Below are 24,684 nucleotides of genomic sequence, written 5' to 3' on the forward strand. Positions count from 1 at the left end.
TGGACCTTGGCTCTGTGTGAGCCTGGCACTCACCACTACCACAAAAGGTGCCCAGGCAGCTTCTACGAGGTGTAGGGTTTGATCTCTGCTTCAATATCTTTGCTTCTGAGGTAAGCAAGTCCCCTTCTTTCTCCGTGTACTGTCCCTTTGAATCTCTTGACATGAGAGGCTATTCCCCCATTGTAGGCTTCAGCTCCATCAGTAAAAGTTTCTATATCTAAATTCTGTATCTTCACGCATAACAGTCTCCACAGGACTATATAGGTCTCACATCGGACTGTTCAGGCCCCATGGCCAGAAGAGTTCCTAAGCAGGAGTTGAGAGGGGTATATGTTCAGACCTAATCCTGTGTGATTTGTAGGGTATGCTGGAGAAGCCCAGCTTCTCCCTCAAACAGGCGCCCACTTAGCCACCATCTCTCTCCAACTTAGGGACGCTTACCTTAGGACCACACATATAATCCCATGCTCGGTAACCTCCTATTAGAAAAGGCGAGAGCTGCTTCAGAGAAAAGACCCCAGTGCAAACACAGGTTGGGCCTAATCAAACCTGTATCCACAGGGTGGCAGTCATTACAGCACGCACACAGTCGTTCCCCTTCCCCTTGGAGTTACATGTTCTTATTTTCCGTTCCTAGGATGTGTATTTCTCTGGAGTTCAATACCAGTGCCTCAGTATCCCTTTGAGGCATTTCCCTGGAAACTCGTGTCACCTCTGGATCCACCTGAGTGGTTAACGAGTCTTGCAAATACACTTATACACTAGGACTATATGATGATTAGGTGGTAGGTTTTATGCTATGCATATTTTATCACAATAAAAGGATAATACTCCACCATTTTCTGCTCCTGCCAAGGTGGAATGCTCCTAGTACACCAAGTTCCTGTTGCAACAACTAAGTCAAACAGGAGATAGCAAAGAAGGAAGAATGATTCCTAAGGATGTTCAAGTCACCAACAGCAAGGTACAGAAGGAGAAGCTGAGGGACAAGAAACAGCCAGGAAACAAAATGCAAAGTAGAATGGTAAATATGGCACAGGAATGGTTACCTTGCAGGGTGAGGTGGCACATGCCTGTAGTCCCAGGGGCTGAGTCTGAGGCAACAGGATTGCAAACAAGTGTGAAGCCAATCTGAACTACATAGTGAGTTCTAAGCCAGCCTGTGCTACATTGTGAGGTCCTGTCTCAAGCAACAAACACCTTAAAAATAGATGATCTGAAGTCAGGTGGTGCTGGTGCCTGTCTTTAATCCCAGGACTCAGAGGCAGAGGCAGAGGCAGGCAAATCTATGACTTCAAGGTCAGCCTGTTCTACAGAGGGAGATTAGGGACACTGTAGGGCCACACAGAGAAACCCTGTCTTGAAAAAACAAAACAAACCAAAACAAAAATGTGTGACTACATCAGTCAAAAGACAGAATTTGGAGGAGGCGATTTAAAGACAGTTTGATAGTCTGCGGTCATACCAACCTCTACTAACAAGATGTCATCTCAAGGTGACCCATCCATGTTCTGTCTGCAGAAATTCATGAAAAAACACAGGAAGGCTGGAAGAAACAGAATAGAGACAAAGAAACTCTACTCACATCGGCCCCGAGAAAGAGCAGGTTGAGCTGCCTGCCTCTGTCCACTCACCAGCAGTCAGCTGTTGGGCTCCTTACATCCTGAGACCTACTAATGGTTCTTTCTTTCGGTTGCTTTTCAAGCGCTATACGTTCTCCATAGAGGCTGTACTAAGTGGTATTCTCCCAATCATAAGAAAGAGCCCCTTCTCCCTTTCTCTGCAAGCCCCCAGCACCTGTTACTTTCCTGTGTTTTTGATAAGAGCCCCTGTTACCTAGAGATAACATCCCCTGGAGTTTTTTGGTTTGCATTTCCCTCTGGATTAGTGGGGATTGTGGTCAGGGACTTCAACACAGGTTTTAGCGTTTGCATAGCCTTTCTGAGAATTTACAAGCCAGATCATTTGCTCTTAGCTGGATGATCTGGTGTTCTCCAGTGAGTAGCTAGACTTCTCTTACCCTGAGCTTCAACCACTCATTGGATAAGTGGCCTGCAAGTGCTTCCTTGTATTCTGCAGACTGTCTCTTAGCTGTTTTCCCCTTTGCTGAACAGAGCTTCATCATCTGACTTAATCCTGGTTGTCAATTTTGACTTCTGCTGCCTCACATTTGGGGTCACATTCGCAAAATCTTTGCTCAGGCTGCATCTTGCTTTCATTGAGCAAGTCTGGTCACTCTGCAGTTGCAGGTCTTGTGCTTCACTCCTGACTCAGTTTAAATAAATATATACTGAGCTGATGAGTGTGCTCTGCACATGTGTCCTGAAGCGCATGCTCTGAGGCAGAATAAGGTAGGAAAAAGGCCAATTATTAGATGGTGGTTTGCTAATCTATTTCACGTTCTACTTAAAGCATTGTTGTATACCTACTTGGCAAGCATAGCTTCACTTGCTTCCCGAAACAGAATGACATGGAAAGAAAACCTAAACCATGTGTGGTGCTCTTAACGACCTGCTCCCTGCCACGTAGGCTTCGGTAGAATCTCATTTGCTTGTCCACGCCACCTGCCACCTTGTGGTTTTGGAGTATAAAGTGAGAATGCAAACTCCACCCGAGCCAAGGTTTTTCAGGAGCTGTCCTGGCGTGGGTCCACCAGTGATATCTCTTCTGCCCTCATCTGTATCAGAGCACTTATTCCAGAATGACTCCCCAGTATTTCCTGAGGTTCCCCAGACAGACCTCCTTCACCACCACTGGTCTGCAGAGTGGTTAAGTATGATGCCAGATAACACAGCTTGGATAAGAAAGGACCTGGCATTTCTCTCAGTGGTAGGTAGATGCCACTGGAGAGACCTGATCTGGTGGCCTGCTCCTGCCTTCGAGCCTTGTGACCCTGACAATTGGAGCCAGTACGAGGTGCCATCATGGCAAAATTTCATGCTCTGGGGAGGCTAATTGGGGCTTTCTTGATGGCTTCATGCTTAACAGTCTTTGGTGGACTATATAGGTCTCACATTGGACTGTTCAGGCCCCATGGCCAGAAGAGTTTCTAAGCAGGAGTTGAGAGGGGTGTATGTTTAGACCCAATCCTGTGTGATTTGTAAGGTGGACTGGAGAGGTCCAACTTCTCCCTCAAACAGGCACCCACTTGACCTCTGCCTGTCTCCAATTTAAGAGCCCTTACCTTAGGACCACACATATAACCCCATGCTCGGTAACCTCCTATTAGGAAAGGCGAGAGCTGCTTCAGAGAAAAGACCTCAGTGCAAACACAGGTTGGGCCTAATCAAACCTGTATCCACAGGGTGGCGGTCATTACAGCACTCACACAGTCGTTCCCCTTCCCCTTGGAGTTACACGTTCTTATTTTCAATTCCTAGGCTGTGTATTTCTCTGGAGTCCAATACCAGTGCCTCAGTATCCCTTTGAGGCATTTCCCTGGAAACTCGTGTCACCTCTGGATCCCAGTGAGGCTTCCAATACAATGTCCTGCAGGGTGGTCAAGCCTGTGCTTAGCTCTTCCTGCTCTGTCTCATCTTCTTCCACTTAGAGACTCTGGTCCTCGGTCTTACCTATCCCTTGCCCGCTGGAAGGGGACCTCAGAATCCCACTGGGGCCTGGCTTCCTGGGCTGAGAGAGTCCAAGCTGCAGCCTCTGCAGACCCGTTAAAGTTGTGGTGAAGGACGTCTGGCTTGGGGCCCTCAGGAAACGTTGTGGGAGTCTTTTTGGAATAAGTGCTCTGACTCCAATGTGAGTGGAAGAAAGATGCCACTGGTGGACCAGGACAGTTCCTGAAAGACCTTGGTTCAGGTTCAGTTTGATTTCTCATTTTATACTCCAAAACCACAAGGTGGCGTGGGCAAGCAAAAGAGATTCTATAAAAGCCTACGTGGCAGGAAGCAGGCTGTTAAGAGCACCAACCCATTGTTTGGGCTTCTTTTCTAAGTCATTTAGTTCCAGGAAGCAAATGAAGCTATGCTTGCCAAGTAAGCAATGCAGGCGCTGCTTTAAGTAGATCATGAAATAAATCAACAAACCACTATCTAATAATTGGCCTTTTCTACCTTATTCTGTTTCAGAGAATGCACCGTCATAAATTATTTAAAATCAGCATGAGGAGAAGTCATGCCATACAACAGGGCTCACATGGGGATTTATTGGAAGAGGGGAGAGAAAGGGCAGAGAAGGGAGCAGAGAGGGTGGTGGAGACCTGTCCCTGGGGACAAGAGTGGTGGGGGAGAGAGAGGGAGAGGAAGGGAGAGAGAGGGAAAGAGAGGGAGACACACAGACAGACACACACACACAGAGAGACAGACAGACACACACACACATACACACACAGAAGGTGGGCAAAGTCTGCCCTTCTTTTATAAGGAAACTTAGTGAATGTGCACAGGAAGTGCTTTTAGTGGCTGCAGCTGAGGAAGTAGCCTGTCAGGACCCCAAGGGCAGGCCAGTACAGATGCCTGAGTATTAACATGCACTTCAGTACATGTGTGTAGAGCACACTTACCAGCTTGGTAGAAACAGACACCCGCCTCTCATCATACTAATCAACAAAGATTCATTTAAAGGGAGTCAGGATTGAAGTACAAGATCTGCAACTGCGGAGTGACCAGACTTGCTCAATGAAAGCAAGATGTAGCCTGAGCAAAGATTTTGCGAATGTGACCCCAAATGTGAGGCAACAGAAGTTCAAAGTGACAACCAGGATTAAGTTAGATGATGAAGCTTCTGTACAGCGAAGGGGAAAACAGCTAAGCAGAATGGAAGGAAGCACTTGCAGGCCACTTATCCAATGAGTGGTTGAAGCTCAGGGTAAGAGAAGTCTAGCTACTCACTGGAGAACACCAGATCATCCAGCTAAGAGCAAATGATCTGGCTTGTAAGTTCTCAGAAAGGCTATGCAAACGCTAAAACCTGTGTGAAAGTCCCTGACCACAATCCCACTAATCCAGAGGGAAATGCAAATCAAAAACTCCAGGGGATGTTATCTCTAGGTAACAGGGCTCTTATCAAAACACAGGAAAGTAACAGGTGCTGGGGGCTTTCAGAGAAAGGGAGGAGGGCTCTTTCTTATTGATGGGGAGAATACCACTTAGTACAGCCTCTATGGAGAACGTATAGCGCTTAAAAAGCAAACCGAAAGAAAGAACCATTAGTAGGTCTCAGGATGTAAGGAGCCCAACAGCTGACTGCTGGTGAATGGACAGAGGCAAGGCAGCTCACCTGCTCTTTCTCGGCCGATGTGAGTAGAGTTTCTTTTCTCTATTCTGTTTCTTCCAGCCTTCCTGTGTTTTTCTTGAATTTCTGCAGACAGAACATGGATGGGTCACCTTGAGATGACATCTTGTTAGTTGAGGTTGGTATGACCGCAGACTATCAAACTGTCTTTAAATCGCCTCCTCCAAATTCTGTCTTTTGACTGATGTAGTCTGACATTTTTGTTTTGGTTTGGTGTTGGTTTTTCCAGACAGGGTTTCTCTGTGTGGCCCTACAATGTCCTGAATTTCACTCTGCTGGAGCAGGCTGACCTTGAAGTCATAGATTTGCCTGCCTCTGCCTCTGAGTCCTGGGACTCAGATCATTTATTTTTAAGGTGTTTGTTTGCTTGAGACAGGACCTCACAATGTAGCATAGGCTGGCTCAGATTGGCCTCACACTTGTTTGCAATCCTGTTGCCTCGGTCTCAGCCCCTGGGACTACAGGCATGTGCCACCTCACCCTGCAAGGTAACCATTCCTGTGCCATATTTACCATTCTACTTTGCATTTTGTTTCCTGGCTGTTTCTTGTCCCTCAGCTTCTCCTTCTGTACCTTGCTGTTGGTGACTTGAACATCCTTAGGAATCATTCTTCCTTTGCTATCTCTGTTTGACTTAGTTGTTGCAACAGGAACTTGGTGTACTAGAGCATTCCACCTTGGCAGGAGCAGAAAATGGTGGAGTATTATCCTTTTATTGTGACAAAATATACATAGCCAATAAAACTTATCACCTATCCATCATACATTCCAAGTGTATAAGTGTATTTGCAAGACTATTTAACCACTCTCGATATCTCTCCTGGAAATTCTTTGTCATTTCAAATAGAAATGAGGCCTACAGCAAGCAATACCCCACATGATTGCCTCTCCCAGGCTATAATCTCTCCTCTGCATTCGTCCCTGGGAGTTTGCTTGTTGTAACTGCTTACTCACAGAGGAAGAAACATCAATGTGGCCTTTTGTGTTGGGCTTATTCCACCGAGCACACTTTCTTCAGTTTTCTCCTCTGTTGGAAAGTAATGACAGAATTTTGTTCTTCCCTCTTCTTTTTTTATAAATATGTACAAACCAGTGGTGATCATCCATTTGTTATTGATGGAAAAATTGGACTTTCTACCTTTTGGCTATTATGAGATTGTGAACACAGATGTGCAAATCTCCATTTGAGTCTTTCTTGAGTCCTTTTGGATATTATCTATGTATCTATCATTTACTTACCTATTAATCTTCTCTCTGACATTTATCTATGTTCTATCTATAGTTCACCCTATTATATATGTCAGCATCAACCTATTATTGTAATCTATCATGGATTTCTCTATAATTTATTCTATAAGTTATGTATCTATCACTTCTTCTAATGTATCTATTATCATTATACCCACAATCTATCATTATAACCTATCATCTATCTATTGATCTATCTAGGATTGGAAATTCTGGTTCATCTTTATCAAATGTTTAAAGCACAAGAACTTTTCTCAGTAAGAGACCGATTTTCCCAGAAGTCTGAGCAGACAGGAGGGGCAAAGGTTACACAATGATTGAATTAGAACACCACTGCAGACCTCCTTGGACCCTCATGTTATATCTATCTTCACCTCTTAAGCCTCCCTGTGGGTGGGTGTAAGGGTGGTGGTATTGGGACCATCGGCACCTACAGTCTTTTCTCTGCATAGGGCAATCTATGTGGAAGTCAAGCTCAGAGACAAAAGGAAGCAAAGGATTTCCAGGAATCCTTTTCTAGGCTGTGGTGTTGTGACGTTTCATTGGAATTTATGGACTAGAAATTGTAAAGAATTCAAATTTGTTTACAGAGAGACCTGATTTCTGTGACTAGATTTGTCACTGGAGAAGCTGTAAAGAGTCCTTCTCCTCTGGAGTATCTGTGTCTACACACAGCATCTTCACGATGTGCTGCATTGTTGATGAACCAAGTGCTCTTTCCCCATAGGTGGGGCACTGGCTTGAGACAATTTAGCTCAGTACCATTTATTGCCTTTCATCTCATCCTTCCTTTGAGGGCAGGTAGTAGTTACAGTTAAGGGAAAGTGGCACACTACATAGAGGCCGTTGGCAATCCCATGGATGTTATCTAAGGTGTGCGTGTTCTATTTGAAATTATTTTCTTATGGTTTACTGCCTTTACAAATAGCAAAATTGTAAATGTGTTCCCTTTATACGCTAGTCTTATTTCTGGTAGAGCTAATCTAGGTCAGCTTAATTATTGGGGAAACCCCCAGAGTAAGCCCCTCCTAGAGAGCACGCTTGAGCACATCTCCTGTCTGAGGGGTAACAACTATTAAACACTATTATAGATTGCTGCTTGTTTTTTATTTTGTCATCCTCATTCCCCATTTTTGGGGGCATTTTATTATACAACAACTTTTTGAAAAAATTCAAAACTGTAATATCAAGATAAAAATTGGAACCCACGACTGGGTTTGAGATCAAATCTATTTTCATAATGTGTCAAGTTTGTAAGGAACAACTAAGAAACGGGAGGCAGGCAAAGATCTAAACCCCCGAATGCGTAAATGTGCTATGGTAAAAGTTCCCTGGGTTTTACCGAATAATAGCCTTTTCCTTTTCTGTCTGCTGTGATTTTTTTCAGTTAAAAATTTGTTTTGTAAAAGGTATTTGTTACAATTCTACCTAGTAAAAAAAATGACTCAATTTTCTTGGCCTCAGCTTTCTGTATTGTATAAAGCCGGAAGGAGAGGGCACAGGATGTGTGGTCCAGTAAGCATGATTAATATGCTGCGTCTAGCAGTCGCTGCAGCTCAAAAATACTTTGTGAAGTGGTTTTCATGAGACAGCATCTCCTGTGGTTCAGAACGGTCTCAGGACTCACTAGATAGCCTAGGCTGATCCCAAACTCACAATGATCTCCTTGTCGCAGACTCTCAAGTACTGGAATTACAGATTGAGCCCATGATGCCCAGTGATTTTTTGTTGTTGTTGGTTTTGTTTCATTTTAAGTTTCAGGGGATGAGAGATAATGTATCCAGTAAGAGTGTTTGCTAATCTTGCAGAAGACCCAAATTTACTTCTCAGCATATACACTGCTTGGCTCATAACCAAGTGTAGCTCCAGCCTAGGGTATTCAAGAAGAGGTATTCACGCCTCTTCTTGCCTTCAAAAATACAGCATATATGTGGTGTACATACACACAGATGCACATAAAAATAAAAAATAAATCCCTAAAAGGTATATTTTTTATTTATGTAAAACCTTGATTGCTTTAGAAGTCTGTCCTGTGTCCTGTGCTAGTTAGGTGAATAGGCTAACCCTAAATGTCTCATCCTCTAAGTCACCAACCCTACTCAAAATACTCTTTTTTTTAAACTAAAACTATGCAGAATGCATTTAATCTACTATAGAAAATGTGTCCTCTGAGTTGAAATTTTCTTTGGTCACCAACCAACTCCCAAATAAAGACATGATGACTTATGGTTAATTATGATGCTTGGCCGTGTCTTAAGCTTGTCCCACTAGGTCTTTTAACCCAACTTAAACTGTTTTCTGTTTCATTTACATTTTCCTCAGGGCTTCTTGTTTTCTTCCATTCTGTATGTCCTACTTTCCTGTTTCTTCTTCCCTGTCTGTCTGTCTGCTCAGACAGAGCACAAAAGAGCTGTTGTCTCTTCCTTCTTTTCTCCCCCAAGCCCAAATTTCTCCTCATACTTCTCTTCCTTCCCAGAAGTTCCACCTATACCTCCTTCCTCGCTATTGGCTATTCAGCTTTTTATTAGACTAATCAGGTGACTTAGGCAGGAAACGTATAGCAGCAAAACATCTTTAGTCAAATAAATGCAACGCATCTTTGCATAGCTAAGCAAATATTCCACAACAGTCCTCCATAGGGACTGCATACTGCACTGAGAGCAGTTGTTGAATGTGGGCACATCCTGGATCCTGTTGGTTCTATAGCACTAAGAACACAATGGTTCTTACCGGATGGTGGTGGCGCATGCCTTTAATCCCAGAACTCAGGCGGCAGAGGAAGGCGGATCTCTGTGAGTTTGAGGCCAGCCTGGTCTACAAGTTCTAGTTCCAGAACAGGTTCCAAAATGACAGAGAAACCCTGTCTCAAAAAAACAAAATAAAAAACAAAACAAAAAAGGCTACAATGGTTCTTTCAGACAATGCTTTTTCAAATGGGTAGCTATTTCTGTAAATATGTCTACTTTTAAAAAAACACTGTTCTGATCCTGTTTCCTTTTCTTTTCCTCTCCCTGCTCCCCATCAATTCTTTTCTCCCTCCCTTCCCATCATATCCTCACCCCTGTCCTCTCCTTCCTTTCTTGTCCTCTTCTTTTCCCCCATCTTTTTTTCTCTTTTCCTCCTTTTGTTGTTTTCTTTTTCCCTTCTTACCTTTTTCTTTGCTTTTCTCCTTTCTTCCTTCTTTCCCTTCTCCCTCTTTCCTTTTCCTTGTTTCCTTCCTTTTCCCCACTGTTCCCTTTTCCCCTTCTCTTTCCTTTCCCCTCCTTCCTTTGTATGTCCTTTTTTTCCCCTTTTCTTTCCTTAGACAGTGTCTTGCCATGTAGCTCAGGTTGAAGTTCACTTCACAATCCTCCTGCCTCTGTGCTGGGATTATAGGTCTGAGCTACCACATACATCCTCCTCAAGCTTGGACTAAAGTTCCAGTTGAGGACTGTATTTAGAGATTGCTCAGGCTCCCTTCCCTTCTCTGGCAGGCATAAACAGCCCTTTTAAATGTTTTTTTCCGAACATGCATTCTTTCATTCACTTATTGAAAGTCATGTGTCATGTTAGATAGAAGGAATGACCTCTAATGCTTGATAGCACAGGAGGAGGGTCACAATAGTTGACAACAATACAACACTGAATAATAGTTACTGGAGCAGAATGTTCTCTGCACAAAGAAATGATAATGTATCTGAAGTGATAGAATTGCCAATCATCCTAAGATCACTTTACCTAATATAAGTAGGCATTTGAAATGTCTCACTGCAGCCCATGTTACATGTCAATTAAAGGTAAAGAATATGTATATTTATATATGCGCTGTAGAAATTGTGTGAGATTCAGCAGTAATCACTAAGAAACTATATTATTTAAATCACTGCTTGGCCAATCCCTTAAGCATATTGCTAGCTAGCTCTTATATCTTCAATTGACCCCTTTTATATTAATCTGTGTATTGCCATTTGGTTGTGGCCTACAGGTAAAGTTTCATCTGGCATCTGGTGTCTGCCTCTTGCAGTGGCTACATGGCTTCTCCTTGACTCTGCCTATTCTCTCCTCCTCTATCTGCTTGGAATTCCTGCCTTGCCTTATTATGCTTAGCCACTGGCTGAAACAGCTTTATTCATTAACCAATAAAAGCAACACATAGACAGAAGGATTTCCCACACCATTTCCCCTCTTCTGTTCAAATCAAAAGGAAGGTTTTAATTTGAACATAGTAAAATTACATGTAACAAAACAGGTATCAAGCAATATGGTGAGCATCTAGGTGCTCCTGTACCAGCTGTTCTAAAGCCTGCAGTTTCTCTTCTGTTAAAGGCCATTTTTAAATCCACATTGGTTTCTGAGTTAACCATTGTAAAGGTAGGGCCATTGGTACCTTTGAATGTTTGCTACTTGTTTTGTGTTTCTGTTCAGCCCGAATGGTTGGTGACTGTTTTTTATAATACCTTATAATAGCCTTCCCAGAAACATGAGTTGGTTTGTGTCCCATTTCTGTGACTGCAGGAATGTTAATGTGGGTATTCCATTGCTGCAGCAGATCATGACTCTACAGATATACTGCTACATTAGCCACATATGGCTTCAGTCTTTATCTCTGTCCTTCTGTCCCTATGCATTCAACTAATCTTGTGCTTTATTTTACTTGAGGTAGGGTTCCAATTCCTAGGAATTGAACATCTGCCTCTTGAAGAGGCCAATTTGAATGCCAAGATTCTGGAGCAATAATAGTCACATCTGCATCTATGTCAAGTAATCCCTCAATTACAATGCTATTTATCAGTACTCTCAGCTTTGGTCTTTGATCATTTATAGAGGTCTGCCAAAATATGTTTCTATTTTCTATTGAATTTTTTGATTCATCCTCCATGTTTATTCCATCATCAAGAACAATATTTTCTTACAACAACACTGTTTTGTTTTTTTTTAAATTTCCTGGGAAGACATGTCCTCTACAGTGACTAGAAATAACTGGACCATATTTGATCTGGGGACCTACGAGAGTCCCTCCCAAGGAGTTTCCCAATGGTAACGGGTTGTCTTGTTTGTCTCTCATTGATTTACATTCATTGGTCCAGTGTTGGCCTTTGCCACATCTTCTACATAATCCAGAAGATTGAGATTTGTATTTTTGTCATTTCTAGAGAAGACATTAGTTCTAGGAATTCATTGTCTATATTCCCTTCTCATACGTCCTATTGTATCACAATTAAAACTTTTGACATTTTGATGTCTCTTCATACCTTTGGAAATTGCTTCTCTCCCCAAGCCTCAGTATTCTAGTCAAATGCCTCAATGATTACTGTATGCAGGATCCATTCATCCATTGGTACTGATCTAACCTTTAAAGGCCCAAGTATATTTTTGCATTCTAAGTTGGCATTTTCAAAAGTCAGAGATTCAATAAATACTCGTCTAGCTTCTGGGCCTGTTACTCCTATTTGTACAGCTTTAGTTAATCTTTGTAAAAAGTCACTTAAGGGTTCTTTTGGGGCTTGTTTAACCCTAATATATGATTCGGTTCTTCTTTCTGGTTGTTGAATCCTGTCTCAAGCATTTAAGGCTGCTTTATGGCATAGGGACAAGGTGTGTTTATTATAAAGGGCTTGATCCTGTGGATCAGCATAACAACCCTCACCAAGAATTTGATCTTGGGAAGTCTCAAATCCTTTGGACCTTCCTTGTTGTTCTAAGACTTTGACATCCTCTCTCCTATAACATTTGCAGTCTATCTTCAAGGACTGATGAGCCAATCATGTGGATTATCCTTATTGCTTGAAGCCCATGTTTTTACCATCTCCCTAACAAATGATGAATGCAAGCCGTAAGATACTACTGCTTGCTTAATTTCTTTTAGATCTTTCATACCTATAGGTTTCCATTTACATTCTTTGTATTTTTTTTTACCACTATACTAATGAGGAAGCCTTTTATTCTTTGTATTTGTTTGGGTATTGAGTGTTTGCTGGCTTGTCAGAGATAATAACGAATAAGTAGCTAACACTCTTGGTAAGTCATCTCTGACTCTGACAAGTACTAGAGATGCTAAATCCTTTACTGGTATCTCTTCTCCTTGCTTATTAGTTCTGATACTTTCCTCAATTGATTCAAATCTTTTTCCACTATCTTTTGTAAAGCCTGAATCTCTTGAACTGTGAATATTTCTAATAATTTTATTGAATTAAATAACTTCTGGTCCTCATTTTCACATATGATTCCAAGGTACTAAATTTTTTCATTAATGATAACTTGTCATCCTAGAATATTATTTGGACGGTATGTAGATTGCCTTCCTACAAAGATACTCTATCTGCTAACTTATCATAACTTTTTAACAGATTTTGATTGTCAATTTCAACAGTATGAATTCTTTCAGATAATTTCTCAGTACTCTTTTGTAAGGTTTCATAACCCATTAGCATGGATTGAATTTTGTCTGTCAAATTAATGTTATTCTTTTCAACGGTATTAACTTTTTCAGTTAACTTTTGATTTTCAATGGTATAAATCCTGTCAGCTAGCTATTCATTATTAGTCTGTAAAGACTGTATCATTTCTAAAAGTGTCTCATTCTTGACTCTCTTATAAAGCCATTTCTTTAAGGATATGATATGAAGAACAAGGCTAAGTCCCATGATCACAAACATAGATGTACTAGGAACACCACACAACCCTTACAGAATACCATGCATAGTACAAACAGAAAAGGTTATTAAATTCCTAGGCGGTGATATTGTCTGCCATATATAGCTTTCAAATTTATTATTTATTTATTATCAAATGATTTAACTCTGTTATGAGTTTTGGGTAAATTGTTGAAGGTATAGTATCTTATTGACCAGAGGCAGCACAAACAGTCCCACTAATACTGACAAATATGCTAAACAAATTAAGAGCAATTAAATTAATTCTGTACAGGGAGAGGGTTTTTTGGTGGCCAGAATATCAAGGAACCCAGAGCTGGTGAGCCATAAACACAAACCAAAAATCCAATTTGTAGGCAGGGAAAGCTGTGTGGGCAGGCAGTCTGTGGGAAATTACCAAATTGCTATGCCAGCCAAAATATTTTCAGCTGCATGCCAAAGATGTTGTTCAGCTGAGGGGAGGTTTCAAGCCATGAGGGCTGGGGCTGCAGACTTTTTGAGCCAGTCCTGGGTTCATGCTTGGCCCTGCTCCACCCCATTGGATTCCAAACTGTTGTAATTTATAACAAAACAATCCCATACTGGCACAGAATGAAGTATAATAAAGGTTTCTTTATTTAGGGGTAGATTCACAGATTAAAAGTCCTCTGAATGAGTGGGGAACAGGGACTGAATCCAGCAGCCAAAGAGCCGAGCACGTTTTTTTTTACATCTGTATATATAGTACATTTGACCACGCCCAAATTGGGCCGGTATCTTAAAGGCTATTGGCTAAAGGAGTTCCCACAGCAGACAGTAGTTCCACAAGGCTCAAAGGGAGAAGACTCTGAAGATGAGGCATTGACAGTACTGCTACAGGGGCTTGAGCGAGATATGGGAGAAGCAGGTTGTTATATGCTTGACAAGATGCTGAAGATACTGTTATTAGGATGGATTGGGGAGGCACTGAGGGAGGGAGGAAGGGAGAAAGAGAGAGAGAGAAAAGCTCATTCATTCCATGGAGAGATACAGAGAAACAGAGCATCAACAACAAACCGACTTGGGGAATCAATAAGTTATTAAGGGCATTAGTGAGAGGTTCTATCCACTCGGGAGGTAGAGGCAGCTGGATCTCTGTAAGTTCAAGTCCAACCTGGCTAAGACAACACAAAGAGATCCTGTTTCAAAAAAGGAAAGAAAAAGACAAATAGTCATGTAAGTGTCTTCCCCAGCCTCTCGCCCAGTTACTCAACTGTCACAGTGTGGGGAGTGGCAATGCCAGACAAAGGAACAAGTGGCACCCCAGGCAGTTGTGTTGGGGTACCAGTTTCAATCTATTCCTTGGAATAATATTTTAAAATATATAAATTGTTTACTTTTGAAATTTTCCACTCATGCTCCTTCCAGACTGCAATTGACTAGAACCGTGGAAGACAGGCCTATGAGCAGGAAAGCTGGGTTATCCATCCATGCCTCAAAGACGCACCTCAACAGGGGCTTCTTGAGTTGGTGCTTTGTTTCTTATATATTTTTGAGATGGGGTGTCATATAGTCCAGGCTATCTTCTGAACTCACAATGTAGCTGAGGATGTCCTTTAACTTCTGATCCTCCTACCTCTATCTTGTGGGAACTGACTAATTTACCAAAACATTTACATCCTATTAGAAAGTTTCATCTACCTGGGCAAAGGAATTATTCCTTGGCTATGGAAACAAACTAGTTAATACTTCTAAGAAAAGTATGTCCCAGGTGGCATACATCTTTAATTCCAGCACTTGGGAGGCAGGGACAGGTGGATCTCTACGAGTTTGAGGCCAGCCTGCCTAGTCTACAGAGTGTAATTGGTTGTTTGTAACTCTTTGATTCTTTTGGGGGCCAGTCACCCAGCTCCCAAATAAATACACGGAGGGTTATTCTTATAAATGCCCTGTCTTAGCTTGGTTTGTATCTACCCAGCTTTTCTTAAATTATCCGGTCTACCTTTTGCCTCTGGGTGTTATCTTTATCCTATATACCTTCTTTACTTCTTGCTCTGTGACTAACTGTGTAGCTGGGGCTGGCCCCTGGTCTTCTTCTTCCCTCTCTCCTAGATCTTCTCCCAGATTTCTCCTATTTATTCTTTCTGCCTGCCAGCCCCAGCTATCGTTTCTCCTGCCTTGCTACTGGCTGTTCAGTTCTTTATTAGACCAATCAGGTGTTTTAACATGCAAAGTAAGATAGCTTCATGAAATTAAACAAATGTAACATAAAAGAATGCAATACACAGGCGGTGGTGGCGCACACCTTTAATCCCAGCACTCGGGAGGCAGAGGTAGGTGGATCTCTGGGAGTTTGAGGCCAGCCTGGTCTACAAGAGCTAGTTCCAGGGCAGGCACCAAAAACTACAGAGAAATCCTATCTTGAAAATAAAAAAAAATTCACCTCAGATATTGCTAACAATGCCCTACAGCACTAAAAAATGAAGGGCATAGCCCCTAGCAGCTCCCGGAGCAAGAGCAAGGACCGCAAGTACACCCTAACTAGGGAGGACTTGACCCCTGCCCTCAGTGAATATGGCATCAATGTGAAGAAGCCACACTACTTCACCTGAGCCACCTAACCCAGATGTATCTGTCTTTTCCTCTGTCCCCACAACAGCCTGTTTTCATAATAAACTTTATTGTGAGAGGCAAAAAAAGAATGCAATATATCTTTGCATTGTTAAACAAATATTCCACAGCATAAACAAATGTAATGCATCTCCAACTAATATTCTACAACAACAGAGTGAATTCTAGACTAGCTAAAGCTACATAGTAAGACCGTTTCAAAAAAAAAAAAGAAAGAAAAGAAAATGGCTATCCATCTGTTTGTTCACTATTTTTTTAAAAAGTTTTTAAAACTTTTTATTGTTTTTCTGTGAATTTCACATCATGCACCCCAATCCCACTCATTTCCCTGCCCCTCCATATCCTCCCTTCACCCTTGCAACTTCCCACCCAAAAGAAAACAACAACAAAAAAAATTAATTAAAAAAACTTTCAGGGGAAGCTGTGATTTGTCACAGTGTGTCACACAGTATATCTTTTTGTCCAAACAGTTTTACTTGCCAATATTCATTGCAATGAGTCATTAGTCTGGTTTAAGGTCTCTGACTTCTGCTACACTCTCAGTACTGAATCCTCACTGGGATATCCTGTTGTTGCCCTGTGCCGTGGAGATCGTGCAGCTTTGCTCTGCAGGACCGGCCCCTTCACACTCTCCAGCAGTTCTTAGATGGGGTGGATGTTGGGGTGAGTCAACTCAATGCCCTGGATCTGAGCCTGGGTGGTAGCTGCGCTGGTTAGCAGTCTGCTCTTCTGCACCCATGCCACTAGGACCAGCTCTCCCGCTTTGCCCAGATGGGGGTGGGGAGGGCTTATCCTGCCTGTGGCATTCAGCAAGAGGTGGAGCCAGCTCTCTGGAATCCACACCACCAGGGTCAGCTTTCCCATGCTGCCAAGATGGGGCTGTTCACCATCTATTAAAGCAATGTTTCGATCTACTGGTCAAGGCTTTCACTAGATACAAGTGAAAAAAAGAAGAGAGTTCAGGCTTCCAGACTCACAACTGAGCACAGTCCTACCATGAGGTTCCTTCCAGAACCCTGCTGAGGGAGTCCTCTAGGTGCTAGCAAGTTTGGGGGCCTGTAAACAGGTTAAGATCCAGCAGAAAATGAGTGCAGGCTAGGGAGACAGCTCAGTCAATAAAGCGCTTACCTAACCACAGGCACAAGAACATGCGTTTAAGCCCTAGAAACCATGTGAACCTGCCAAGTGTGGAAGCTTATGATTGAAATTCCAGGACCGTGGAGGAGACAGGCCAGAGAGCCTCACCTACTTGGTGAGTTCCAAGAGTGGAGAAAGACCCTGTCTCAAAAAATGGGGTAGATGGTGCCTGAGGACTTCCTCTGGCTTCTACACAGATGAGCAAACATTCGCATGTACCCATTCATGTACCTGAACATGCTTCTATACCTCTGCCTCACAAATGGGTAGAAATAATAATCTTCATTAATTGCTGCAACACCTGTAAATCCCACCTTAGCTCCTGGCTAAAAGCAGGTTAGAGAACATGACTCCAGCAGGGTCTGGAACTTTTCCAATGTGGTAACTCATTCTGTAGTCTTAGTTATACAGAAGGCCGAGGCTAAAGGATCGCCACAAATTAGAGGCTGGTCTAGACTAAATACTGAATTCTCATCCAGCCTGGACTACATAGCAAGACTTTGTCACCAACAAGCAAACAAGAGCTCCAGAACTGCTCTCTTTACTGACCCAGGCAGGTAGAAGATGTGGACAGAACAGTGGGGGTGCCAGTGGTTAGTGCCATTATTCTTTTGTTCCCAGTGTGGAAACTTAGCACAAAGGGGAACAAATGCTCTCTTAAGACTAATCAGGACCGTCGATTCCTGCACCAGCCCTTCTGGGCTGAAGTTCCAATTTTGGAGTTTTCAGAAATATCCCTAGATCTTCCCAGCAATTTCTATACACAGCCCCCCCTCCCTTTACTTGTGAGGGTTTCAATCTCTATAAACAAAGAGGACAAATATGCAAGCAGGCTCGCTCTCAGATAGAGCACCAAGGGAGGAACGCCCGCAAACTGTGATATCCACGGACTTACGGACAACACGGAAGGAAAACAAATAATGAGAGCCATGGGAACACTAAGGGAAAAAGACATCTGGAGCCCCGAGGGAGGAGCGGCTCACCAGGAGGAGCCGAAGTCCTGAGTGTGTACAAGAAGTCCAGGGAGGTAACGGGCTCTGGGGTTCCCACTGAGAGAGCATCATCGGCCTCTGGGTCAGAAGTCCAAATGAACCATGAGGTAGTTAGACCGCCACGGTGAGGGGCATGAAGTCAGTGAGGGGAGGAGGGTGAAGGGTACTGAAGATATTTGGCAAAAGGGAGAGAGAAGAAGGAAGGGAGAGGAAGGAGCAAGAGAAGAGTAGCTGGGCGGGGAGCGGGGAGTTTCTGGACATGTTAGAAATTTAAGGAGGAGCACTCTGGGGAGGTGAGCTGCTCAGAGTCTCCATGGAGACAGCTGGAAGGACTGATTCAGCCATTAGGACTGAGAGGAGAAGGAGGAGGCTGTGACTCTCCCCTTCTGAGCACAGCTGAAACCCTGTGTGTTCTGGACTAAAAACTCCTTTAACCTATTTTCATTTTACCAATCTGACCCACAGTGGGGGCGGGACGTTCTCCCTGGGAATCCCCTGAGCAGCACTCTAGGCTTGCAAACTAGACAAATTACTCAAACTGCTCAAGGCAGTTTCTTTGTGTTAATTTGTCAGAGGTGGGTGGAAGGGACAGAGGGAAACTTAGGGCTTCCCTTCTCCTTCCCCCATCTTTCTCTCCCTCCTCCTCCTCTCTCCTCTTTCTTCTTGACTTTTTTTTTTTTTTTTTTTTTTTTTTTTTTTTTTTTTTTTTTTTTGGCTAAGTATTTCTATGTACTCTGGCTACCCTGGAACTCACCACGTAGCCTAGAGTGACTTTGACTTCAATTTGTAGACCAGGCTGGCCCTCAAACTCCGAATCCTACCTCAGTTTCCCGAGTACTGGGATTATAGTCATGTGCTATTATGCCCAACTTGTAGGATTTCTTGGCACTTTAAAAATGTTTTTGTCAGTTTTCAGCTTATAATATAGCTTTTCTGTATGTCCTTTCAAAACAATCATTAGGTCCACTAAATAGAAACTTGAGGTTTTCATCAGGATAAGAAATGCTCTTCTATGATATCCTGATCATTTGTTCTTCTGTTCTCTGGATACCCCATTGCAAGCCATGAATCGGGTGATTCTTCCTGTTTCTAGGCCCGATTTTGGCGTCTTGTGCTACTCAAACCTCTGCTGACCTCTGGATTTGCTTTGACTCTCATGATTTTATTTAAAAATTTGTTTTGTCCTCTGCTTCCCTTTCTCACTGTACCTGCTTCATTTATGAAAATCTCCTTTGATGTTTTTCGGCTGACCTAGCAGTCACACATGAATCTACTGATTTTTAATTATCATCTGGTGCCCCACGGCCCACAGTCTACTCCTTGCTGGCCTTGGAGGGCCTTCTGGAGCCAGCCGATTCTACAGCAGCTGCAATATGCAGGTTTAAACTAAGTCTCTATCATCCTATTTACCAACAAAAACTCAGAAGTCAGATGTGGGGGTGAAAACCTGCTAGATGAGAGAAGCCAAGAAGCAAGCAGCCGACCTTGCATTTTGGCTGGAGGCAGAGAGGTGTCTCTTCACTTCTGACAAAACAAAAGACCCAACTCAAGTCCCCACCCCTTCCTTCCTTGCATCTTCTCTGGCCAATTCCGGTCAGTAAGTCACTAGCTTCACCCCTGATTCAAGGCAAGCTTTATTTAACAGTCTTGGAGTGTCACAATGTGATTAAATTCCCATTACACCCTTTCCTTGAAGATTTCAGGAAAATGCTTAATTCTAAATTTCATCTGAGGTAGTAATTTAATGCTTTTTATATTTATTTATTTTTCATGTTTATTTATTTATGGTATAATGATCTGTTCTGTCTCTTTAAGAGACAAGCCACGCCCCCAAGGCAGGCAGATCTTTCCTGCTTGCAGCCTGGGTCTCTTTTCTGTCTCCCTCTCAAAGAGGCAGTGTCTGTCTCTCCCTTTTCTCTCTCTCTCTCCTCTCTCTTTCTTTGCTCTTCTCCTACTTCCCCTTCCCTTCCATACTTCCATAACCCACTAAATAAATATCCAACCTCATTCTGCATGGCATGCCTCCTACCCATGTCTCTGTCTCTCCACCGCCTTTGGAGACCTGCGGCATGGTCTCGTGCACTGTCCCTCCCTGGGACTGGCTGCTCACGGGACTGCTGCTCCCTGCCTGCCCCCACATGGCCCACTGACTGTCACTGCTCAGAGACCTGCAGCTTTCTGCCGATACATCTACTTAGGGATCCCGCAGCCTTTTATTTGTACCATTACGATAGGGTCTTTGCAGCCCAGGCTTACCTCAAAAGTCATTATGTAACCCTGCCTCTACCTGTAAAATGCTGTAAGTTCAGTTATACACCATCATGCTCCCTAACTTTTGTTTTCTTTCAATTTTGGGAGGTTTTTTTTTCTTTTTTTTTTCTGGTGTTGCTCTGGCTCCAGTTTTCTCTAGCTGGTGATCTCATCCCACCCCCTTTTTGCACCCCATCCTCACCCAGGCATGGAATGCTGCTCTTTCTTCTGTGCTGCCCAAAAGGCACTGGTCCCATCCACGTTTGTTAGCACACTTTGCTGAGGCTGGGGAAGGTGAGACTTCCTAGACCTCTAGACAGAATCAGCTTGTTCCCAGCAGGCCTCCGCCTTCACCCCCATCTCGACTGTCTGAACACCCTTTCCTCAATTTTCAGGTCTTCTTTGTTGTTTTGGTGGATAAGCTAAGTGAAAAATAGTGTGCAAGCCTGTCCTCCAGTTTCAGAGGATTCAGACGGCTTCTGCCTCTAAAAAGCAGTATTCTTAGCAGTGGAAAATAGGCTTCTTAAGTTTTTCCAGTTTCCTTCATTAAACTGCTAGGGAACAGTTGTATAATGGGGGACCCGATTTATTATTTCTGGCTGCTAATTATCCCTACCTGCCTAGCCTTCCTCAGGAGAAACTAAGCTGCTCTTTCTTTTTCCTTTGCGTTTTTGCCTCTGGTTGGTTTATTTGAGCCACAATATCATGTAGCTCAGGATGGCCTGGAACTTGATGCGTAGCCAAGGATAACCTTGTCCAGACCTTTCTGCCCCCACCTCTCCCAGTGCTGGGATTCCGTGTCCCTGGTGCCGTGCTGACTGATTGCTCTTGACCCTAAGCAGCTGCAGTTTGTTTTTGCTAAGGACAGACCGCCCACAGTCCTGCAGGGCAGGACTTGGTTCCTGCAATGGCTTCCTGCTTCCTTTTTATTTATTCTTCCTCTTCCTCCTCCTCCTTCTTCTTTTCTGTTTTTGAGATAAAGTCTTGTTTGGTAGTTCGGGTTGGCCTGAATCGCAGGATCCCCTACCCCAGCCTCTCAAGAACAGGCCTTACAGACGTGTTAACCCGTCCAGCTCCAGGTTTCTCTGTAAAAGTGAGACTCCAGTTGGGTGTGGTGTTGCACACCTGGAATCCCAGCCCTTGACAGGAACTTAGTCTCTCTTTGTGTGCAGAGGCAACAGGATCATCATAATTTCAAGGCCAGCCTGGTGTTCTCAGAGAGTTCTAGTCCAGCCTGGTGTACGTAGAGTCAAGGCTAGTCTGTTGAGAGTTTCTAGTCCAACCCGCTATACATAGAAAGTTCTAGACCAGCCAGGGATACACATAGAGAGACCCTGTCTCAAACAGATATATAATATGTATATATATATATACATATACATGTATATATATATACACATATACATGTATATATATACACATATATATATACATATATATATACATATATATACACACAAATATACATATATGTGTATATATATAATGAATATGAAACTTCCAGCAATAAAATATGGACTCCTGAGTGTACTCCTGTGTACTACTCTATCACAGAGTCCTAGCGCTTCTCTCAGACTCTCAAATGCCCGAGCCAGGATTGTGTAACAGGCTTAGCTCCCACTCTTGCCTTCGCCCCGCTGATCTGGATCCACTTTTGTGAAGCATTGGCTTCTCATCCCTCCTTTCTACATCTCTCAATCCTCAGCTCTCATGTCTCATTCCTCACATTTGATCCTTCACTTTTCATACCTTATCAATCCTCCCCCATCTCTTAGCCCTCACCTTCATTCCTTGTACTCCGTCCCTCATTCCTCTAGGTGGTAGTTCACTGGGAGTGTCCTTGTTATTGCCTTAGTGCTGATAAACCAATCCCCGAATTCAGCCAGTCTGCAGTTGGCCAGTGTCCAGTGTTATGTTGTCAAAAACCAGAAGTTAACACTGAAATGCTGAAAAACAAAAATTTAGTGTTTGTAGCTAAATTTGTAAATTTGTAAATTTGTAGCTGGGTCAAATTTACAATCTCCTTGAGATTAGGACAATGAAGTGGGCTTGACCAAAGGGAAGGGGGTCTTTTATAGCAAGAAGACTATAAAAGTGGATTTTGTAGTTAGCAGGTTTTTGCTTGTTTGTTTTGCTTTTTAGAGACAGGATTTCTTTATGTGGCCTTGTCTGTCCTGAAACTAGCTCTGTAGACCACACTGGACTTGAACTCACAGAGATCCACCAGTCTCTGCCTCCTGAGCGCTGGAGTTGAAGGCATGCACAGTTATTTTTAAGACTATGAGAAAAACACATGTTGTGGGATTATAGTCAGTCATAATGGAAACAATTTATAGTGTACAGGTCACAAGATTATAGAGGAAGAAAAAGTTTCAAAAACAAGCAGACCTGTAGTTTAACTTTCACCCTGGGACAATGATTAGAAGCAGACACCATAGGGAACGATAGAGAAATAAATCAAAATTTGACTAAAGGAAAAATGGAATCAGCTGTTCCTTAACATCCAGGTAGCTACCAATGCCAGGTGCTGAAAGCCAGGGGGTACTGCAGCGGTAATCTTGTTTGGTTTTGTTGCTAGAGGTGGGAAATGGGTTGACAACACCTGTGAAAGCTTATTGTACATCTGCTGTTTGGTCAGGGATTCTACCCTTGGATACATTCCCAATATAAATGGTACTTCTGTCCACCAAACATTGTGTGTAAAGAGGGTAGTAGCTAATAATAATGGTCAAAAGCAAGGAATAACCCTAAATATCTAACAGCAGATGAACAGAGAAACAACATGCTATTTCTAAACCATAGTGCTACCCAACAACGAAGAGAACAAACCATTGCTCTGCACGGCAGTGTTGTCGAGCACCGTCGTCACAGTGCGGGGAGAGAAGACCAAAGAGGAGGGTGTGCAACTGAGCGATGAGAGTTGTGTAATTCAAGAGCAGGCATCATTGCCTGTAGTGCCAGGCTCTGAGGGGTCCTTCTCTGGATGGGAGCTGACTAGGAGGGACGTATTGACTTCTAGAAATTCTCTGTAGCCTAAAAAAAATATTTATTTTTAAAATTTATTGTATATGTGTATTATACATGTCTCGGTGTGTATAAGTCACAGGTGGGCAAGTGACACTGGAGGCCAGCAGAAGGCGTTGGAGTCACTGCAGCTGGAGTTACAGATGGCTGTGAGCCACCTGACCTAGGGGCTGGAATCCAAACTCAGGTCTTTTGCAGGAGCTGCAAGAACTCTAAACTGCTGGGCCCTTTCTCCAGACCTGCTTCATCTTTTGGAGTGCACCTCTATAAAAACAAAAACCAAAACAAAACAAAAGCAGAAAAGCACACACATGAGATTAGAGAAGCTTTTTATATGGCATTTAAATGGTTATTTTAAAATGCCCCATGGGACCTTCTATTTGTTCTCTCAGTACTGGGGAGTCTGAAGCTGGAGCAGTGTTGGAGTTTGAGGCCACTCTGGATTACAGAGTGAGATGCTGACTCAAGAAACTGAAATAGATATAAAAATATAAAAATAGTCACATGACACTGACTAGAAAAGGGGAAGCAAGAATTTAAAAAAACCTTGATTGAGAGAAGAAATGGAAATTTTAGGGCCAGACACTGCCTGGAAGAATTCTAAGGTTAAAGTTGCATCTGCTTTTCATCCTGATGGATATTTCTGTAGCTGGAGATGCCATTAAAACTACCCTTTTATTTTTGCTGGAGGCTTGCTGTCAGGTTGTTTGCTATGCATCATTTTAAGCACTGTGGTAAATGCAGGAGCAAAGCTGTGTTTCCGGGGCCACCAATCTAATTACGGGGCAATCTAATTAGAGAGAAAGACTCATCTCTAACCATAAACTTACAGTTCAATCAGAAATGTATAAAGTCATTAGAGAGGCATGATGCACATTAATAAAATATTCAGAGACTCAATATTAGTCTTTTTTTTAATGAAAGTTTGGAGGCTCCCAGGAGTTAGGAGAAAGACTACTTAGTAATGGAGTATTAGTTATTTCTTTGTTGCTGTTGTCCTGAGACAGGATCTCATTTTGTAGTCTAAGTTACCTGGTTATCCTCTTGCATCAGCCTCCTGAGTGCTAGAATGACCGACATGGGGCACTGTGGGTATGGAGGACGCCATGCCATGGAGCACATGTAAGGTCAGAGGGCAACTTTGGGGAGCTGATTCTCGCCATCCGCCTTGTCAAGAGAGGATCGCTCATTGTTTCTGGTGTTTCACCTCCTGGTCTAGACTAAGGTAGCCCAAGAGATTCAGGGACACTTTCCTATCTCCACCTTCCAGCTCACAGGAGCAATGGACTATGGGATGAAGCTTTTGATATGGGTCCTAGGATCTGGACTCAGTTTACCATGCTTGCGGAGCAAGTGCTTTTACTCAATGACCCATCTCCCTGCTCCCTGGCCATTGTTCTGTTTTGGTATTTATTAATTAATTAGCTAATTTGCTTATCGAGACAAGGTTTTACTATGGCCTCTTGTTCGGGTTTTGGCGTTTATTTACTTATTTATTTATTGAGACAATGTTTTACTCCATAGTCCAGGATAGCCAGCTGGCTTCAAGTGGTCCAGGATAGCCTAGA

At 42.9% G+C, this 24,684-nt stretch overlaps 1 long non-coding RNA gene across 1 annotated transcript in view; it reads right to left on the minus strand.

The window, feature by feature from the left end:
* The window catches only part of LOC119817401, a 37,224-nt gene that overhangs the window by 10,930 nt on the left and 1,610 nt on the right, over positions 1 to 24,684 (minus strand). The window lies entirely within an intron of this gene.

The sequence above is a fragment of the Arvicola amphibius genome, chromosome 6 (genome assembly GCF_903992535.2).
Source record: "Arvicola amphibius chromosome 6, mArvAmp1.2, whole genome shotgun sequence".
NCBI lineage: Eukaryota > Metazoa > Chordata > Mammalia > Rodentia > Cricetidae > Arvicola > Arvicola amphibius.